This window comes from Monodelphis domestica, chromosome 2 (assembly GCF_027887165.1).
Source record: "Monodelphis domestica isolate mMonDom1 chromosome 2, mMonDom1.pri, whole genome shotgun sequence".
Classification (NCBI taxonomy): domain Eukaryota; kingdom Metazoa; phylum Chordata; class Mammalia; order Didelphimorphia; family Didelphidae; genus Monodelphis; species Monodelphis domestica.
In genome coordinates this window covers 85,430,474-85,445,916 of record NC_077228.1, presented here as the reverse complement: position 1 = coordinate 85,445,916, position 15,443 = coordinate 85,430,474, and positions in this window count along the sequence as shown.

Below are 15,443 nucleotides of genomic sequence, written 5' to 3'. Positions count from 1 at the left end.
AGGAGGGCCACAAAGGAGAAAGTCCTGCCTATGAGTCACCACAATAGATAGTTACCTGAGCTGCCAAGCAATCTTGCTAATATTCAGGTCCAATCATAGAACATAACTCAATAAACCCCAGTGTTTCCTATCTCCTCAAGGATCATATCTGAAATTATTTTGCTTATAAACTCCTTCATAATCTGAAACCTTTCCACTTTCCTTAAATTTGCTCAAATCTAATTTCTCTATAATTCATTAACAGTTTCCTACTCATTATTACTCCAATAAGAAACTTAATTTTCCTGACTCCATACATTTTTGCTGGCATCCTTTATGAATAAAATGATCTCCCTCCTCATCTCTGCCTCCTGGTTTCCCTGATTTTCTTCGGTCTTATATATAATCCCATGTTCTTTAAGAAAGCTTTCCTGAATGACTTCTAAATAGAGGTATGTAGTAAGTTTCTCTTTGCAAATCATAGTGTTTTTTCCTAATTTTTATCACTCGTAATTGAAATTAAATATCTAATAACAAAATGTGTCAAATTTAACTCTCAATGTTGTTGTAAGAAATGAAGTTTCATACATAATTTAATCATTAATTGGAAAAGAAACAAAATGTCTGGATCACTGCCCTTTTGAGGGAGTACTGGTACAAACAATAGGAGAAGCTGAAATTTACAAAAGTCAACTTATTACACTTTTGACTAATTATATAAGTTAAAATTAGACTTCTTTGATTTTTCCTCCTCCCCAGAAAACTTCAGAGATGGCATGTCTAGACTGTATTACTATAGGACCTAAAATTTTTCATTTAAAATACCAAAAAAGCTAGGTCTCCTGTGGAGCTTGCATGAATGTCAAGAAGAAAAATAATAATTCCAATTTAACATACTTTGAGAAACCATAAGTGGCATGAGTTGAGAGATTTTGTAGAGAAATATCTCCATATACTTTAGTATTTCCTGAGGGTCAAAATAAATTGAATTAAACACAAATAAGTTAATGGTATCTGAGAGTTCAAATGATATCTTTTCATTATATTTGGTCTCATGTATGTAAAAACAGACCATGATGAGGAGAGATTGATTTAACATTAGTGCTTTTCTTATCATTAATGTAAAATGCCATTTTCCCATTATAATTTTTTCTGAATTGTTCTTCATATCTAAAACACAAATTTTATCATTATTATTTTAGTTTCAATATGGGATTTCCTTGGTTTAGAAAAATACATCTGTATAAACTTTGTTTAATTACTCAGCCAGGTGATACAGTGGCCAGAACACTGGCCTTGGAGTTAAGAAGACTTTGGCTCAAATCCAGTCTTAGACACTAGCCCAGTGATGGCAAACCTATGGCACGAGTGCCAAAGATGGCACACAGAGTGCTCTCTGTGGGCATGCAGGCCATCCTTCCCTCCAACCACTGCCCATTCATTACTAGAAATGTAGAGGGACTTGGTGGAGCTGCTCCCCTCCCCTTCCCCCTGGCCTGATAACATTTTTTCACATAACCCACCTCTCTACCCCACAGTCCAATGGGAGCACACAGTGGGTAAGGTGGGAAGCTCATAAGTGGCAGAGCTGGAGGGAAGCAGAGAGCTTGTGTCACTTCCCTCCCTCCTCCACACACTCCTCTCATCATCCAACCCTCTGCCCAACAATTGAATGGGAGCACTTCCTCCCTCCCCTATCTGGGTTAAGGGGGCGGTGGGCTTGGGTACTCTGTCAGGGTGTAGTGTGGCACTCAGTCTCTGGTGGGGGGGGGCATAGTACTCAGTCTACAGGGTGAAGTGGGGGCAGCACCTGGCACTCAGTCTCTAAATTGTTCTCCATCACTGTATTAGCTCCTATAAAGAGGACCATCAGGCCCATTCACTCTTTTCACTAGAGTTAAACCAAAATTAACAATAAAAAGCAAAATGATCTAGTAGATCTAGAAAAATTATATTGTTTTATGTTAATCAAATAGAAAGGCTAAAAAAATAGCACTCTATATAAGAGAACTCATTAAAGACTTCACATTTATATGACCCTTTCTGGTTTAAAAAGCACTTTCCTATGAGGAATATTGGTGTTACACATTGTTAAAAAAAGAACAATCAAGAAAATATTCAAAACCATGAGATCATAGGGATTATTATCATGTTAAAGTTAATGTATACTTTAAAAAAATCTGGCTATAGTATAATAGAGTCACTTTACCTCTCCCTGCCTCAGGTTTCTCATATATAAAATGCAAATATAATAATAGCACCTAACTCCCAGGGATGTTGCCGAGATCAAAAGAGATAACATTTAAACTAATATGAAAACTTTAAAATGCTATATAAATACCAGCTCTTATGAAGATTTAATGTCTTAGAATAGTCTGTTATTTAAATGTTATATCACTTGCCCAAATGAATCACTTTGCCTTTTTTAGGTACACAACTTGAATTCAGTACTTTTTTTTTTATTAAAATGCTGGTCTTTTATCCATTATACTGTTGTGTCTTTCATAATATTTTGTTTTTTAATGGCTTCATTTAAAGGCTTCTTTAAGAACTAATTTTAATATTAACTACCAATTGTTATACTAAATTTTATCTAGCCACTCAAAATTTGGATAATTCTATGTGGTTAATTAATTATCATTAAATGAAGAATGCTGAGTATTGCCATTTTGAGTCCCAAAACTCAAAAATAATTTTAACTTTACAGTCATTAATTCTTCTTATAGTATGTACTGAATTAGATGATCCAGAGGTGCAAATCTCTGTTCTCTCTTAATAGTAGAAAAATATACATTTCTTCTGAGCCTTCTCTGGTTTAATTCTCTTTCTTACTTTCATAAAATATATATATATATATATATACATATATATATATATATATGTATGTATTTTTTTCTAACATTGTGGGCTTCTGAGAGCAGGACCAATAACTGACTCCTTCTGGATTTTTTCCTTAAATTTAGTGTTTCATTTTTATCAGTATTCAGAGCAAGTCCCTTCTGGGTTTTTCATGGAGATTCATATCTTCCTGAAATTCCTAGCATTCAAGAGTTTAAGGATCTTTGATAAAAGTTTCTATGAATTGATTTTCTTAGTTTTGTGCACATAATAAAAATCTCTAATTCTGACTAAGATTTCTCCTATTCAACAGGAATCCCTCCCTTCCCTCATAATGACAAATTCAAATATATGTCACCTCTGACAATAAGCCTACAAGACTACATATGTACACACATGAATATGCATATATAAACATATAATCTTTCTGCATGTATGTGCATGCTAATAGATATATGTGTGCATTCATATGCTTATAGTTAGTTTACACAATATTCTTAAACCTGGTTTCTTTAAGCTAAGCATCTCTTCATATTATTATAAATAATACATTAAACTGAAACCTGGATGAGAAACATTTTAATGATCCATATAAAAAGAAGCTCTGAAGTTAGGACTATAGAGAACAAAGGTGCAATGAACAAAGGAAGTGCCTGCTCTGTGTCTAGGGTTGTAAAGGTCATGGTGGCGGTTGTTGATGAGCGTTGGAATGGGGATAAGTTTAAGGAATGCAAGAATAAAATAATCATTCAAGATTCATTCTGCTATCAAGGAACTTACATTATATTAGAGTAGATAAGGTGTATGAATGTGTGTATGTGTGTATGCATACATGTACCTACACATATGGATGTGTATATTAGGTAAACATGCATTTATAATATGAAGAGAGAGACAGAGAGACTGACAAAATATATCCATAAGAAAAAGAAATATAAAGTAGTTAAATAGGTAGAAAGTAGTTAAAATAAGGTGGGAAGAGCTGTCAATAGCAATTGTGGAGAGATGAGAAAAGATCTTTAATCTAGAACTCCATTAATTCAAATACTTCTCATTTAAGATAACTTTAGATTATCATTATTTCTGGGACTTCAGTTGCAAAGAATAGTCTTATCTTAAAAATTAGGCAATTGAAATCCAGATGTTTGTTTAGACACATGCAGCAAATCAAAGAATGGCAAGATTGGAACTGCCAAATTTAGGAATTCTCCATCTGTGCTCAAACCATTAGAGAATATAATTTTACCCACATGATCATGATAAAAGGTAAAGTACTTCCAGCATTAATACCCCCAACAAATTTTGAATAAATGCTTTCCCCTACTGAAAACTTTTTTTCCCTGCATTTTTCAAAAATTAAACTTACATACTCTGGCAAGTGACAGTCTGATGTTCACACAGCCATTGATATTAAAGGATGCAAACTAAATATTTGATCTCAGTATCACACAGTCATTAGTTCAGGCCATTGACATTTACTACATCCAAAGAGCCCAAGGTTATAATATAGCAGCAAGAGCTGTATCTTTTGGAGAAAGTCTATGGAAAGTCTGAGGCTTCTGTCAAGATATCCTTGTGAGACAATATTTTCTGGGCCATCAGTGTCCATATGTTTTGAGAATATGTCCTTAATTCAATGCTTCTAAAGAAAGTTCTATAACATAAATGGTAGGGCCGAAGATCAGCACAATTTCAAATTATCTTACTCATTATCATACCTTAAAAATGTACATCTTGATTTCAATCTTATTAGTATTCTTTTTATTACGTTCTTTTTTGGACTTGTGATTCTATGGGAGAGTAAGAATATAAGGAAATCTCAATGTGGAAACTCCCTCTACCCTTGCAGTTTGACCCATTTTGGAACTTTATATTTTTTAATAGTTCTGCTTGGAGAGTATATAGTAGTTGAGTGAATTGATTAGATGTTGTACATCCAATGTGTGTCAGTTTTGAGACCTAAACTCAAGTCTTCTTAACTGAAGTTGGTTCTCTAAGCCCTAAGCTATGGTACTCTATTTTACTGTAAGAAGAGATCCTTAAAAGCACTCGTGGCAGTTGCTTACTTACACAGATCATGCCTACAATGGATAAAATCTAGAAAAGTAATGAAGATGAAATGAGATAATATATATATATATATATATATAAACTCTCTGAAATCATAAGCATATTATAAAGCTGTTATCGATCATCATTATACATTTTAATATTGTAGCATCTAATCTCCCAAATACTTTCACCATCAAATTTGAAACTACTGTTAAAAATATAAAAGATAAACATTTTCATATAACATTTTTATTAGTACTATTTTAATTTCACTGTCTGAACTGATCCTCTGGTTTAGCCCAAATCTGAGAGATGGAGTTACATTGGCTAACAAATCACTAACTATTAGAAGAAAGTGATTAGCAGTAATGTACAAGCATTAGATTTCCCTACTGTTGATTCAATAGCATCTCATTGACTCAAAATTTAAATGTCCATCACCCTAAACTGTCTGAAAGACCACTAACAAAGCAGAAAATATTTTAAAAGATCTCTGGGCACACTTGTGTACACACATATACACATACACAGAAACGAATAGCTTACAAAGCTCATGAATTTTATTACAAAGTAATCCCTGCCACATCCGGAAATCTATATTCTGAAATAGAATTGAAAGAGATATCAAAGATGTACTAAAAAATCCTTTCATTTTAAAGATAATGAAATTGATACCAAAAGAGTTTAGTGATCTGATCAATGTCATATAGGTAGTAAATTCTAGAAAGAAAACATTTAGCATAGGTCCCTTCATTTCACAGCTTTTACTTTTCTACTTTGTCACACTTCCTCTTACTGCTTATTAATTAAAATTGCTTATAAAAAGAGAGGCTGCTTGTCATAATTGAAAGAAGAATGGCCTTAGCACATAGCCATATGTTTACATCCTGACTGATTCACATATATTCTATGGCCATGGCCATGTCATCCAATTTTGCGTTTTTCAGGCAATACCCTGATACTAAAGATGACATAACAGTTACTGACATGAACCAGTGGAAAAATTTTTAAATCCAGAAGTTTCCCACTTCCCATATACAATCATGTAAGTGTACTAAAATGAATCAAAACACAATCATAAAAAAATTTAATTAATAAATGCATTTGGTTATTTAGAGCAAATAGAACATGATCAGTAGCAGTGGCCAAAGAAAATGATTAAGAGACTGTCATAAAATATCAGAGTTTTTAATGTTTCATAATTGTTATTTTTTATCTTTATTTTATATCAAATTTACATATAAGTTTTCCAAAGTTACTTGATTCATATTGTCTCTCTCCCTTCTTCCCTCCCCCTGTCCAGAGTTGATAAGCAATTCCATTGGGTTATACATGTATTATGACTAAAAACATATTTCCATATTATTCATTTTTGTAAGAGAGTAATCTTATGAAACCAAAACTCCAAATCATATACTCAAATAAAAGAGTAATAAATCATGTTTTCATTGGCATTCTTACTCCTACAGTTCTTTCTCTAGAGGTGGATAGAATTCTTTTACATTAGTCCCTCAGAATTGTCCTGGATCATTGTATTGCAGTTAGCAAAGTCTATCACATTTGATCATTACACAATATTTCAGTTACTATATTGAATTTCCTCTTGGTTCTGCTTATTTTACTCTACCTCAGTTCACATAGGTCTTTCCAGCTCTTTTTGAAATCATCCTGCTTATCATTCCTTAGAGCACTCTTGTATTCCATCACCATCATTACCACAATTTGTTCAGCCATTTCCCAAATGAAGGACATCTTTTTAGTTTCCAACTCGTTGCCATCACAAAAAGGAAAGCTATAAATATTTTTGTACAAACAGATCCTTTCCCATTTTTAAAAACCTATTTGGGATACAGACCCAGTAGTGATATTGTTGGATCAAAAGGCATGCATCTTTTTAAAGCCCTTTGGGCATATAGTATTGTCACATTTTTAAAACGTTTATCTGCTTTAGGCTTGGCCCACCATATATCCTCTGCCTTGGGCTTCTATAGTAGGCTAAAAAACATTACTCCATTGCCAGTGACCTTCTTCTGAATATTCACAGCTTATTTTTTACCTGTGGTTTACATATGTGCATTTGTATGGGTACTTTTTTTTTCCCCTCACAGACCCATTCAGCATTAGAATTGGGAGTGTATTAAGAATCCATCAAATGTGAAAGTGAATGACCTCTACCATATCCTCAATGAGTGATTATACAGCTTTCCCTTAAGATTTCTAATGAGAGGGGATTCCCTATATCCTCCTTCTACTTTTAGATAGTTTAACTGTTAAGAAATTCTACGTTATTTTTGTTGCTGTTCTTTACCTTACAAAATGACTTTATGTATGTTCATTCATTCTTAAAATAAATCTTATTGTAAACTTAATAACCATAAACAAACAGGCAAATAGATAAAATATGGATTAAAATTCATAAAAATATGAATTCCAAAATATTTATCTTTCATTATAATGTATATTACAATTACAATGTATATACACATATGAATATATAAACAAAGTCTTAGAAATGAAGGTTTAAAGAGAGTGAAATGCAGAGAATTTTATGTTTCTTAAAGTAACATAATCAAAGAATTGTCTTTAATGGCTTGATTCTACTTTGGAAGTAGATTTCTAACATAATTAATTCCACCATCTTGTTCTTGGCCTGAACTCTTCAAAATTTTTATAACTGGTTTGATAGTCATAGATGAAGTGATTATCTGATTTCAGAGGTCTTTAAGATGAAAATAGAACTAACACACTAGAAAACAGTGAGGACTTTTTTTAAAAGGTGTTAAACTGTCTAGAACATTGAGTTTTATTTAATCAAATGAAATTTGGAGACAGGAGGTGAAGCTATGATTTCTTTTCTCTCTGAAAATTTCATTGAGAAATATGTTTTACTAAAGCCATTTGATGAACTATTTTGTAACATAAAGTTTTAGTTTAATCTTTACATTTTGTTTTAAGAATGATTGTATCTGTTATTGTATGAATTTACTTGATTGTGGTTATAGTTCATACTAAAATTTAGCAATGACCAGACAGCTGTTAAGTATTTACTAAAATATGGAAATAAAAATAATTTATTCATTGTACATTTATAGAGTCATATAATAAATAAATACTGTAAGAAATATAGAAAAGTTTAGAACATTAAGAGTCTTACCCCAATATAAATTTTTTATCAATTTATATTTTTTAAACTTCATGTCAGTAGAAAACAAGTATGTTACAGAGTAAAAATATTTTGTTGAAATAATTATCAACCTAATATCAGAATATATGGGATATTTCCAATAAGTCTGAGTTAGGAGGTCAGCTGTGATAATGTCAATATTCCTGGCCATGCCCCAAAAATATGTTGTGGGAGAAACACACCCAAGTTGGTAACAGGGATTCTTCCCCAAAATTGGAAACAAACTCTGTTCAATCCAGAAATATGAATTTTATTTGAAGAGGTTTTTTTTTAAGACAGTGTGACTTTCTAGGCTTGTGAAATGACCTAAAGTCTGGCAGAGTAGCTTGGGGGCTTATAGAATAGCAGACCCCATGGTGGAGTATCCCCTTGAACTGATGGAGTTGCCCTGAAACTTATGGAGTGTCCTGGGAGCTGGTGGAGCAACTCCATGGAGCTAAATTGTAGCCAGGATGCTGGTAGATCAGGGTTTGCATATTTACTGAAGACTCTGGACTGATAGACTTGTTGGGACCCCTGTTTGCCCCCATTGTACCCCAGCCATCCTTTGTCAGCATGGAGATGTCACTACCCTCCTGGAATGCCTTCTTCGAAGGGGGAAATACAGAACAATGCAAGTGCTTAATAATATAACCTAAAAGTTCAGCATTAAGGTAAATTACTGACAGAACAGCATGAAACTGGCCCAAAACAGCCTGATCATTCAGAACTAAGGGGCAGCATCATATAGCTCCAGGAACAATACAGAATATCTGACTGATTCACAATAGGGATTCTGTAGTTCATGCCTAATTAGTGATAACTGGCCAGACATATATGATTTCAGAGCATGTGGGTCCTGCTTCTTTCCCTGCCCATAGCCCACCTCCATCATTTTGACCAATATGCTTATGGAACAGACTGACTCTTACAGGACTATATGCAAATGCATTGTGCCAAGTATTTTCCCATGTATTTGTATATTTAAATATTCCATTTTTGATGTTTAAAATCATTAACCTCATTAATTAGTTAATCTAGAAACAATTTATGATACTATTGAATTGTTTAGTACCCTTGTAGGAATACTATAGAACTAAGGAACAAGAAAAGCAAGAAGAAATACAAAAGCAGAAAGATATAGAAGAAATGAGGTGAAAAGTTCATGGGACAAAGGGAAATGGATCCTGAACTCTGGTGTAAAATTGGTATCATCGAATATTCTGAAGTGTCCCAAAGTGATTGCTGTAACTCTAGGGGTACAATAAATAGAACATTTGATCTGGAATGAGGAAGATTTGAACTCAAATCCAGCCTCAAATAATTCCTATATGTATGATCTTTTGCAAATCATTTAAATTTATCAGTCTCCGTTTCTTTTTCTGTAATATGGGGGCAATTTGTTATTGTTCTTCAGTCATTTATTTTGTGCCTTTCTTAGTAAAAAGATAGTGGTTAGCCATTTTTTTCTCCAGCTCATTTAATGGAAGAGGAAACTGAGGCAAACACGGTTAAATGGCTTGCTCAGAGTCACGGTGCTAGTGAATGTCTCAGGACAGATTTAAACTTAAGAAGATGAGTCTTCCTGACTTCATATCCAGATCTGTATATATATATATATATATGCCACCAAATTGTCCCATGGGATAATAGTACCAATCTTTTTGCAATGAGGATCTAATGAAACAAGATGTATAAAATACTTTGCAAATCATGAAATGCTATGTAAATTATCATCATCATATTCCATGCAATAACATGTTTATTTAAAAGTGATATCTGTGTTCTATGATTATATTACCTTGTGTCCTCCTGAATCTTCTTTTATATGGACTTGATTTTATTTAAGCCTCAATAAGAGGATCAGTCCTATCCATTCTGACAAAAGATAGTCAGTTAATGCAATGGTATGATTTTATTAGTGTTAGGAAATTATCTTAACCTGAAACATACCTGTTTGAAATTCCAGCTTTTTAATAATGAAAAAAAAAGGAAGAAAGTGATTCTGCAAACTAAAAATGAATGCAGAAAGGAAAGGCAACCACTGAAGGGACATCCGGAAATGTCTGGCTTCACAATTTTGTCCTTGGCTGAGCTCTCACATCAGTTAGGCCCCTTCTGAATGATAGTACCCCGGAAGATGACAACAGAACAAGGGGGGACCACAAAAAAAATCTAGCATGCTACAAAAGCCTAACAGCCACAGATCTTTCTGCAAAGACCTTGAGCCTTAGTTCACTTGCAATTTATTTTAAATAGGTCTTTTTGTTGTTGTCATCATTAGGAAGAAGGATTGGGAACTGACAAAGAATACTGCCTTCTAGCAGTGAGAGAACGATGGTGTTTCCTTTTTGTCACCAAACAGGACATTTAATAGAGACTTTCACTAACTCTTTTGAAATGCTGTTTATTCTTGTTCATCCTGTGAAGTCACCTCTGGGAGGTAACAGCTGGTAAAGAGTCAAACAAGGAAGATTAAAGCTCAAATTTGCCTTCCAGGAAATGGTCTTTGTTGCATTTTGTTTGTGGGACTATCTTAATTGGCCTCTTGCAGATGTACTGCACTTTCTTGCTACATCATCACAAGCAAATTGAAATGGAAGATTAAGGCTATTATTTGTGGGGAATCTTTTTTTCTTAGTCATCTGACTCTTTGCCTGAATCATCTAGATAATTCCCTCAACTGTGAATTGATTTTACTATGGAGGCACAGTATGTGTCTATACAACTGAAAATTCTTGATTAAGAAATTGTTGAACCAAGATTTGGGAACACTTGGTTGACAGAATAGGACAAACTCTATTTTGAAGAGGCTCATGGAACAAAACTTTAAGAGAATAGGAAAATAAAAGCCTTATAACCATGATTGATTCAATGGATAAAAGGCTCAGGAATCTTCCCAAATTATCATGCAAAGTTCAACATGGAATGGGTCAGATAGACCTAGCAAAGTTTGGAGAGTTTTTTGTCTTTATGAATTCAACAGAATGAAAATTGGAATTTTCTAGAAAATCTTGTTTGAAATGCCAGCTTGACACAATATTTACATGGCCTTAGCTAAGTCATTTATTCATTCTTGGCCCAAAAGTCCTTATCTTAATATATGAAGAAGTCTGAAAAAAACTAATCTCTGGCAACAAGCTATATTTGAAGTGAATTAAACCTTTCAAGTCATTGTGATTCTGATGTTGACTTTACTTCATCATTTCTTTCCTCCTTCTTTCCTTTCTTGTTTTCTTTTTTCCCTTCATTATTCCATACAAGCATGGTAATATTGAAGAGAATTATAGCAAAGTATGAAATAATTTTTCCCTTTAATCCAGGAGAGGATAAAATTCTTCCTACAAGATGAAAAACATCATGTATTTTTCTACAAGAGTGTCTCTAATTTTCTACATGTTATGAATAGTTAAATCTGGATAAATAATAATTTTCCATAGACTAATTGGCTTTATCCTTTGCCCACTAGCTATAAACTATTCTTTTAATTTGCTCTATCCCTTATTCACTTTTTTGATGTAAATGTTCAATAGGGGTTTAATTCCTTCTCCCAAGCTTCCCCTTTTATCAGGTTTCTAATTACCTAGTCTAATTGCTCTGAACCTGTTTGAGCTTGTGAGATTTTTTTAAATGGTTTTCTTTAATTATTATTCTCTAGTAAAGAAAATGCTGCTATAACTTGTTACTAAAATATCTCTAAAGAGGGTCACTGGATGCATTTATTGAACAGGCAAAAATATCAGAATACATAATGAAATATTTGAAGAAAATACATTTGAAGAAGAGGTTATATATAAGTATTCTTGATATAGTTATTATTATACCAGGAATGTGGCAGATTAAGGGTGGTCCTCTTCATGACAATTATGAATATACCAGATTATTCATGTCATAAATATAATCATATGGCCTTTTGAATTTAAAGTTTTAAATTTAATTGGTTTTAAGTTTTAATTCATTAATCTTTTAATATGCTTACCTATTGTTATTTTTGTCTCTTTTTTCCAGTTATCCAATGTTGTAATGTTAGAATCCATGAATTTTTCAGCTATATGGTTTCCATTCATCCGATATGTTATAATCATCCAATAGAAATCCAATGAATTCATGATTTAAGACCTCACAGTTTAGGAAAGTCCCCTCATACATACATTCTAGCAGGCCAGGAGGGAGTATTATTACTGCCATTGCACCTTAGCAATGTGACTGGCATGTATGTGGTTGAGAAATATGATATCCCAAATCTTATCCAAAGTCTTGGTGAGAGTAAAAGATAGATAGATATATATCCAAGAAGGTGCTAATTCATAACAACTTTAGAAATGTCTTTTAGATACCCTGAACACATCAAGGATACCCTTTTTTATTCAAACACCTAATTCCAAATCTCAGATTTCAGTGATTCCACTTTCCCTAAGACTTTATAACTAAAATTCCTACCAAGATAGTCCTTTATCTACTCCTCTTTAATACTCCTCCTGTATTCTTACAACCCGCTTACCTACTTGAGATAGTCTGAGACTAAAAACATACAGCTTGTCTAGTAACTATTATTTCCAATCAATTAGTATCTTTCACATTAACTCTTTTAATTTTAGATTTTTAGTTATAATTTGGTAACTTTTTATAAGATTGTTGTCACTTTCTTTGAAATCTGATGGATCAATATCTGTTCTACAGGAATTGTGTTACAAGAAGGTTGCTTTGAACTGTGACATATCCATGTCTGTGGAAATGAAAGCTGACTATTAGAAAAAGAGTTAAGAACATTTCAGTGTGGAAAATCTGTGAGGAAAACCAGGATTGAGCATCTGAGAATATTCCAGGGTTACTGGGTATCAAGTATAGCTTCAGAGATGGGAAAAAATAACTTAGGGATCTTGTTTGTGGCTCTAAATAACTTGATTGAAATGAAAAATTCTACCTGATAGGGGAGTGATGGAAGAGGAGAAATCTTTAGAGCTATTTTTTTTGAGCTATTTTTTTTAATCCTTCTGACAAATAAGGGTCATTTAAACCAACAAACTTAGTTATTTCCTGAGTAGCAATAATTAAGGATAGAAAATTGAACTATAATTCACTGTGATTATTTCATTTTTTACATAACTTTCCAATTTATTGGGGGGAATATTAAGGTATAGTAACTTGGCCAATGAATTAAGATTCACATAGTCTGCTGTCTTATGTCAGCTCCACTATTTATAGAATGAATACTAGTTGATTTGGGCAGAAAAGAAACAGAGCATGGAAGATTTTTTTTCTAATCTAGTGATATATAGAAGACAGGTCCCATCTCTGTCCTCTTCATAAATAATAGAGTTGGGACTAAGATCCAGGTTTTTAAAAATCTTCCAGCAAGCAGTTGTCTGATTTTTGGCAACATGAATGGTTCTATGCAACCAGAACACTCTAACATCTGGTTCCCCGATTCAACCTAGGTTTCTTTTTGCCATGCCAACAATCATGTAGTTCCCAATATACATGTCCTTTTCTACAACACTGTGATAATAGGACTGAGTATACATCAATATATATTTATTTGTATTAATTTAGTAATGAGAAACAGTTGTGAAGATTAAATTTAACACTCCCCTGAATATAACAATGAAATTAATTAAGTCTCCCCTGATTGTGAAGATTAAATTGTAACCCCTGACTATTTTTAGAACACCCTATTTAAAGTTTAGTATGAGTATAAACATCCCACTTAATCATTGAGTGGGAGGTCTGTGATCCATGTGTGTGAGATTGTAGGTGATGAATCAGAATCAACTGCCTTTTGGGAAGTCCTAGGGTAGAGCATCAACTATGATTGGTAGACATGAAATTAGGGGAAGACACAGGAAGTGAAGCAAGAGAAAATGTCTTTAAAAAGGAGTGACAACTTCCTGAAGTAATGCTATTCTTCATGCTTTTGAGTTGAGACTGGTGAAGAGGGGCAGAAGGATCTGCTAAGAAACATGGTGAGTGAAAAGCTGATTCTTAACTGCTGGATTTTACTGAAGAGAGTTCCCCAGGTCCTGGGCTACAAGGGCCCAGGCCTATCTGGTTGAGGACTAAATTCCCTTGCCTGGGTTGAGCCAAGGAGCTGGAGATAAATTACTTAGTGTTAAGGTTAGATATGTTACCTTATCCTCTCTCTGATTTTCTTACTTCACTCTTTCTATAATTTGTAAATAAATAAATCTCTTTGGAATTAATTATATTCCTGGTGACCACACTTTTAAATAATCAAGTCCAACCCTTCAAAAAATAACCCTTTTTTCCCCTTACACAGTTTTGAAAAAATACATGACAATTTCAAAAGAAAGAAGACATAGTGCACAAATATCATATGAAGATAAATTTAAAACTGGACAGATCCTGTTAAACTGGAAAAAACATAGAACTATTAAATAGTCAGAAAAATCAAGTATTTAATCAGGGGAGGGATAAAGATATAATCTTAGGCCTCCACACAGAATGACAAACTCAAAATCACACAAAGTCAAATGGCTCTGGCTATTCTGGATAGGGATCCCTGGGGGTAATCACAGGGCAAGATGAAAGCTCTGAGGAACAAAAGAATTTGAGGAACTTATATACCTTTTGGGAAACATGAGTGATTGACATTATCATGGCTACAAGGAAATTGTAGGGTCCAAACTATACCAAGGGGATGGCTTGGGAAAGGAACTAGAGTCTGAAGCTGGGGTATCAAGGAGTGGATTACTTATAATGGATATTAAAAGAGAAACATCCAAGAGAGGGCTAGACTGCCTAAGAAAGGACTTTGACACAGTGGGAGAATTTATTAGGACAAAAGACTATTTATCATATGCTTAAGTCTGCCACCTCCACCTAAACTAGCATTATCATTTACTTTAAGGTCTTTTGTTCAGTCTGAGATTAGCAGAATCTATGACCACCTAGAGGCAAACTCTTATGGGACAAGAGGGCAAATTTGAGATTGCTAGATTCCAATTGACACAAACTCTGGGATCCCCCAGAATTTTAGTTGATAGTCCTTAGAAGCTATCAAATTCAACCCTCTCATTTTATTGATGAGAAAACTGAATATAAGAGATTCTAAGTGATTTTTTCAAGGTTCTAAAGCTAGGGAAGCTTTTGAGATAGGAATTAAACTCAGCTGTTTCTAATCCCAAATTATCATTCTATTCATTGTATCATATTTAAAGAGGTTCATGTAGAAATGAGAGAGGGAACACAGAGCTATGTCCATTAGCATCCTGGCAGTCCCATGTTTGAAAGATCAAAAAAACTCACTATATCAAGGATTTGAGGGTAGGGTTGAATCTTTTCAGACTTCTCAGTTTATCCCATAATATTCCTGGGTTTTATAGATGAATTTCTTCATATATAAAAAGAGGTAGACTGGGGGTGGGGGAATGTAGAGTGGGATATAGGTGGC